Genomic DNA, 8063 nt, shown 5'->3' with positions numbered 1-8063 from the left:
ATGATTCACTCTGGCCTTGTTGCCATGCGCCTCGTTTGGAGGCTACAATGGAATTGTGCAGCCTTCAAGGCAAGGTCGGCGCTAACCACGTGACCCGAACACAAATCTTAGTGAGCTACGAGCTGACACGCCACATACATCACGACGATCCGTAAATCCATCTTGTCTGCTTATACGGGTCAATTACATCAACAAGTGGATGATATCCACTCGGGTATCACCTCTAAGGAGATTCCAGTGGATTCGGATTTTGCAATAACGTAATACCATCAAAAGGCTCAGAGAATCTGGAGAAATCACTGCACGTAAGCGATGATATTACGGACCTTCGATCCCTCAGGCGGTACTGCATCAAAAAGCGACATCAGTGTGTAAAGGATATCACCACATGGGCTTAAGAACAATTCGGAAAGTCACTGTCAGTAACTACAGTTGGTCGCGGCATCTGTAAGTGCAAGTTAAAACTCTACTATGCAAAGCCAAAGACATTTATCAACAACACCCAGAAACGCTGCCACTTCGCTGGACCCGAGCTCATCCAAGCTCATCTTGTATGGATTCTTCATTCATCTCTCCGAGCAACGTTTGTAAGTTTTACAATAAAACTAAAACAATTCTTACTTTACTAAACCATCCCATGTGTGGTGTCTGTAGGAGTGTTTTCATGCATATTTGTACGCGCTATCATAACATAATCAACCTAGCGTCATTAGCATTAGCAAATATGCTAACACGTTTACGAGTGTTAGCAATGGCATTCTTTTTCTATTGTTTCAGTTTCATAAATTCTTTAGTAAATTCATTAAAACGTCACCGTGGAGTTAATGAGTCTGTTTAGCTGATTGGAGAGCTAGCTCGCGCCGCTAGTGGGTCCATGACGAGGACTTATGTTTTGTTTTATCAGCCGTCCATAGCGTTTCTACATGTATAGATTCCTATTAATCACTCCAAGCAACGTCTGTACGTTTTACAATGTAACTAAAACAAGTCTTACTCACTAAACCGTCCCATGTGTGATGTCTGTAGGAGTGTTTTCATGCACATTTGTACGCGCTATCGTAATGTAACCAAGCGAGCGTCGTTATCATTAGCAAATATGCTAACACGTTTACGAGTTCTTTTTGCATTGTTTCAGTTTCACAAATTATTCAGTAAATCCACCAAAACGTCACCGTGGAGTTATCGAGTCTGTTTAGCTGATTGGAGAGCTAGCTCGCGCCGCTAGTGAGTCCATGACGATGGCTTATGTTTTGTTTTATCAGCCGTCCATAGCGTTACTACATCAGCCGTCCATAGCGTTCTACATGTATAGATTCTTATTCGTCACTCCAAGCAACGTTTGTAAGTTTTACAATATAACTAAAACAAGTCTTACTCACTAAAGCGTCCCGTGTGTGATGTCTGTAGGAGTGTTTTCATGCATGTTTGTACGCCCTATCGTAATGTAATCAAGCGAGCGTCTCTATCATTAGCAAATATGCTAACACGTTTACGAGTTCTTTTTGCATTGTTTCAGTTTCACAAATTCTTCAGTAAATCCACCAAAACGTCACCGTGGAGTTATCGAGTCTGTTTAGCTGATTGGAGAGCTAGCTCGCGCCGCTAGTGGGTCCATGACGATGACTTATGTTTTGTTTTATCAGCCCTCCATAGCGTTACTACATATATAGATTCCTATTAATCACTCCAAGCAACGTTTGTAAGTTTTACAACATAACTAAAACAAGTCTTACTCACTAAACCGTCCCATGTGTGATGTCTGTAGGAGTGTTTTCATGCATGTTTGTACGCGCTATCGTAATGTAATCAAGCGAGTGTTGTTATCATTAGCAAATATGCTAACACGTTTATGAGTTCTTTTTGCATTGTTTCTGTTTCACAAATTCTTCAGTAAATCCACCAAAACGTCACCGTGGAGTTATCGAGTCTGTTTAGCTGATTGGAGAGCTAGCTCGCGCCGCTAGTGAGTCCATGACGATGACTTATGTTTTGTTTTGTTTTATCAGCCGTCCATGGCATTCCTACATGTATAGATTCCTATTAATCACTCCAAGCAACGTTTGTACGTTTTTACAATATAACTAAAACAATTCTTACTCACTAAACCGTCCCATGTGTGATGTCTGTAGGAGTTTTTGCGTGCACGTTTGTACGCGCTATCGTAATGTAATCAAGCGAGCGTCGTTAGCATTAGCAAATATGCTAACACGTTTACGAGTTCTTTTGGCATTGTTTCAGTTTCACAAATTCTTCAGTAAATCCACCAAAACGTCACAGTGGAGTTATCGAGTCTGTTTAGCTGATTGGAGAGCTAGCTCGCGCCGCTAGTGGGTCCATGACAATGACTTATGTTTTGTTTTATCAGCCGTCCATAGCGTTTCTACTTGTATGGATTATTATTCATCACTCCAAGCAACGTTTGTAAATTTTACAATATAACTAAAACAATTCTTACTTACTAAACTGTTCCGTGTGTAAAGTCTGTAGGAGTGTTTTCATGCATGTTTGTACGCGCTATCGTAATGTAATCAAGCGAGCGTTGTTATCATTAGCAAATATGCTAACACGTTTACGAGTTCTTTTTGCATTGTTTCAGTTTCACAGATTCTTCAGTAAATCCACCAAAACGTCACCGTGGAGTTATCGAGTCTGTTTAGCTGATTGGAGAGCTAGCTCGCGCCGCTAGTGGGTCCATGACAATGACTTATGTTTTGTTTTATCAGCCATCCATGGCGTTCCTACATGTATAGATTCCGATTAATCACTCCAAGCAACGTTTGTACGTTTTACAATATAACTAAAAACAAGTCTTACTCACTAAACCGTCCAATGTGTGATGTCTGTAGGAGTGTTTTCATGCACATTTGTACGCGCTATCGTAATGTAATCAAGCGAGCGTCTTTATCATTAGCAAATATGCTAGCACGTTTACAAGTTCTTTTTGCATTGTTTCAGTTCCACAAATTCTTCAGTAAATCCACCAAAACGTCACCGTGGAGTTATTGAGTCTGTTTAGCTGATTGAAGAGCTATCTCGCGCCGCTAGTGGGTCCATGCCGATTACTTGTTTTTTGTTTTATCAGCCGTCCATAGCGTTTTTACATGTGTGGATTCTTATTCATCACTCCAAGCAACGTTTGTAAGTTTTTACAATATAACTAAAACAATTCTTACTTACTAAACTGTCCCGTGTGTAAAGTCTGTAGGAGTGTTTTCATGCACGTTTGTACGCGCTATCGTAATGTAATCAAGCGAGCGTCTTTATCATTAGCAAATATGCTAGCACGTTTACGAGTTCTTTTTGCATTGTTTCAGTGCTATCGCAATGTAATGAAGCTAGTGTCGTTAGCATCAGCTAACACGCTAACACATTTACGAGTGTTAGCGACGGCATTCTTTTTGTATTGTTCGAGTTTCACAAATTCCCCAGTAAATTCACCAAAACGTCACCGTGGTTGCATTGGGTCTGTTCCATGACGAATACTTCTGTTTTGTTCGATCAGCCGTTTTACTGCCCTGTTACAGACACCGTTTGGAAACAAAGAAGGCATGTAAATAAACATTTAAGGAATATTTCTGTGTAAATGCTTCATTTCACAACCTATACTGTATATATCTGCGGCTAATACATGAAAAAAAATGCTTTCTTCTACAATTTAGTGGGTGCGGCTTATATACCGGTGTGCTTTATAGTCCGTAAAAAAACGGTATATATTTTTGCAACTTTCCAGGCCCGTTTTTCTTGCAAATTTTTGGCCCTCAGGGGCATTTTACCCCCCCGCCGTCCTCGTGTGCCCCTCCGCCAGGCTCCCTGCTGGGATGGACTCGCTCATGCATTGTCGCACACCTGCTGCTATCTCCATGTCTCACCTGTTGGATGACAACTTCCAGCAAGGACGGGTCACGAAGAGAACTCATCTTGCTCAGTGATGTGTGTTCCCTGTGTTGCCATGGCAACCGAACTTGCACAAAACGCCAATAAATGAGCAAAAATGTATAAAAAAAAAAATGCCAAAAACCTCATCTGAATTTTGAACATGCTAACATGGACAAATAACAACATTGCATAAGATGTTACTTAGGTAAATACAATAGACAACAGATAATATAAAAAATATTAAGAAATAAAAAAAAACTATTTTAAACTTTTATGAACAGGGCCCCATTTGGTCTCCAAGACCTTTAGTATATATTTTCTTTAATTCTTCCATTGCTCAAAAATAAGAATGAATAACAATATTACGAAATAATAAAAATTATTAAAAAAACATTTAAAAAAAAAAACCTTTGTAAAATCCACATACAAACTACAAAGTTTAGTATGAAGCCGCAATCACTTTTTTTTTAAATTCCGAAGATGAAATGTTTTACATAAATATTCCATATATGTATCAATAAATTATTTAAACAAATAAATAAATGGGATGAGAATATTTAATAAAAAATATTCTAATAAAATGAGAATATTTAAAGGAGCTGTCTGCAACCTCCTTACAGTTACATTTCTCAAAGCAAAAAATATCCACGTTGACAATTTTTTTAGGGGGGATATTGCCTATTTTGTGTTTTTGACAATATAAACAACGTTTTCTATGACAAAAAAAGCATAAAACAAAACAAAAAAATAATCTGTCATTATATTGACGGATAGATCTGGAATTGATCTACAGATTTAGGCATTGAAAGTAAAAAAGTATATACTTATTTGTAACACTTTTATGATTGGACCCCTTTTGGTCCCCAAGGCTTTTGGTGTATTTTTTATTTTTTTATTTTCCATTGCTCAAAAATAATAATGAATCAAAGTCAATGGTGTTATGAATTATTGACATATTCAAGGCTCCAATTACTTCACATCAAATATTCCATGTTGAATGTTTTTTTAAGGAGGGGCGCTAGTGGGATATTTTGTGTTTTTGACAATATAAACAAGGTTTTCTATGACAAAAATGTTACAAATCAAAACAAAAATAATCTAACATTATGTTGACGGATAGATCTGGAATTGGTCTACAGATTTAGGCATTTGAACGTAAAGAAGAAAAATTACTTATTTTTAACACGTTTGTGATTGGGCCCCTTTTGGTCCCCAAGGCCTTTAGTGTATATATATATATTTTAAATCCTTCCATTGCTCAAATAAAATAATGAATCATAATAATGAATAGAAATCCTTTGTGTTATTAATTACTTTGCATCAAATATTCCAAATGTTGTTGTATTTTTTTTATTTTTTATTTGTTTGTTGTTTTTTTTTTTGGGGGGGGGGGGTGATATAGCATACTTTGTGTTTTTGACAATATAAACAACGTTTTCTATGACAAAAAGGGCATAAAACAAACAAAAAACAATCTAACATTATATTGACAGATGGATCTGGAATTGATCTACAGATTTAGGCATTGAAAGTAAAGAAAAAATTGACGTATTTTTAACACTTTTATGAGTGGGGTCCCTTTGGTCCCCAAGGCTTTAGTGTATATTTTATTTTATTATGCCATTGCTCAAAAATAATAATGAATCAAAATCAATAGTGTCATGAATTATTGACATATTCAAGGCTCCAATTACTTCACATTAAATATTCCATGTTTAATGTTTTGTTTTTTTTGTTTGTTTGTTTGTTTGTTTGTTTTTTTTGGGGGGGGGGGTTTGGGGGGGAGTGATATTGCATATTTTGTATTTTTCAACAATATAAACAAGGTTTTCTATGACAAAAAGGGCATAAACAAAACAAACAAATAATCTAACATTATGTTGACGGATAGATCTGGAATTGATCTACAGATTTAGGCATTGACGTAAAGAAGTAAAATTACTTATTTTTAACACGTTTATGATTGGCCTCTTTTGGTCCCCAAAGCCTTTAGTGTATATATTTTTTTAAATCCTTCCATTGCGCAAATAAAATAATGAATCATAATAATAAATGGAAATCCTTTGTGTTATTAATTATTGACATATTCAAGGCTCCAATTACTTCACATCAAATATTCCAGTTGTTGTATTTTTTTGTTTTTTTTGTTTTGTTTTTTTTGTTTGGGGGGGGGGGTGATATTGCATATTTTGTGTTTTTGACAATATAAACAACGTTTTCGATGACAAAAAGGGCATAAAACAAAACAAAAAATTATCTAACATTATATTGACATAGATCTGGAATTGATCTACAGATTTAGGCATTGAAAGTAAAGAAAAAAATGACTTATTTTTAACACTTTTATGATTGTGGCCCTTTTTGGTCCCCAAGGCCTTTAGTGTCTATTTTATTTTATTATTCCATTGCTCAAAAATAATAATGATTCAAAATTAATGGTGTTATGAATTATTGACATATTCAAGGCTCCAATTACTTCACATCAAATATTCCACGTTGAAATAATGTTTAAGGGGGGCGGGGTGGGGGGGGGGGGGGGCGCCAGTGGGATATTGCATATTTTGTGTTTTTGACAATATAAACAAGGTTTTGTATGACAAAAATGGTACAAAACCAAAAAAAAATAATCTAACATTATATTGACAGATAGATCTGGAATTGATCTACAGATTTAGGCATGAAAGTAAAGAAAAAAAAATACTAATTTTTAACACGTTATGATTGGGCTCCTTTTGGTCCCCAAAGCCTTTAGTGTATTTTTTTATTTTTTTATTGTCATTGCTCAAAAATAATAATAAATCAAAATCAATGGTGTTATGAATATTGACATATTCAAGGCTCCAATTACTTCACATCAAATATTCCATGTTGACATTTTTTAGGGGGGGGCGCCAGTGGGATATTTTGTGTTTTTGACAATATAAACAAGGTTTTTTATGACAAAAATTGTACAAATCAAAACAAAAATAATCTAACACTATGTTGACGGATAGATCTGGAATTGATTTACAGGTTTAGGCATTGAACGTAAAGAAGAAAAATTACTTATTTTTAACACGTTTATGATTGGGTCGCTTTTGGTCCCCAGGCCTTTAGTGTATATATATTTTAAATCCTTCCATTGCTCAAATAAAATTATGAATCGTAATAATGAATAGAAATCATTTGTGTTATTAATTATTGACATATTCAAGGCTCCAATTACTATTCCAGTTGTTGTTGTATTTTTTGTTTTTTTGTTTTTTTGTTTGTTTTTTGTTTTGTTTGTTTTTTTTTGGGGGGGGGGGGGAGGTGATTTGCATATTTTGTGTTTTTGACACTATAAAACAACGTTTTCTATGACAAAAAGGGCATAAAACAAAACAAAAAATACTCTAACATTATATTGACAGATATATCTGGAATTGATCTACAGATTTAGGCATTGAAAGTAAAGAAAAAATGACTTATTTTTAACACTTTATGATTGGGCTCCTTTTGGTCCCCAAGGCCTTTAGTGTATATTTTATTTTATTATTCCATTGCTCCAAAATAATAATGAAGCAAAATCAATGGTGTTATGAATTATTGACATATTCAAGGGTCAAATTACTTCACATTAAATATTCCATGTTTAATGTTTTTTTTGTTTGTTTGTTTGTTGTTGTTTTTTTTTTTGGGGGGGGGGGGGGTTTGGGGGGGGAGTGATATTGCATATTTGTATTTTTCAACAATATAAACAAGGTTTTCTATGACAAAAAGGGCATAAAACAAAACAAACAAATAATCTAACATTATGTTGACGGTTACATCTGTAATTGATCTACAGATTTGGCATTGGACGTAAAGAAGTAAAATTACTTATTTTTAACACGTTTATGATTGGGCCCCTTTTGGTCCCCAAGGCCTTTAGTGTATATATATTTTAAATCCTTCCATTGATCAAATAAAATAATGAATCATAATAATGAATGGAAATCCTTTGTGTTATTAATTATTGACATATTCAAGGCTCAATTACTTCACATCAAATATTCCAGTTGTTGTTGTATTTTTTTTGTTTTTTTGTTGTTTTGTTTTTTTTGTTTGGGGGGTGGGGGGGTGATATTTCATATTTTGTGTTTTTGACATATAAACAAGGTTTTGTATGACAAAAATGGTACAAAAACCAAAAAAAAAATAATCTAACATTATATTGAAAGATAGAT

Source organism: Entelurus aequoreus, linkage group LG12 (genome assembly GCF_033978785.1).
Source record: "Entelurus aequoreus isolate RoL-2023_Sb linkage group LG12, RoL_Eaeq_v1.1, whole genome shotgun sequence".
Lineage (NCBI taxonomy): Eukaryota > Metazoa > Chordata > Actinopteri > Syngnathiformes > Syngnathidae > Entelurus > Entelurus aequoreus.
Note: the sequence above shows the minus strand (reverse complement) of the source record.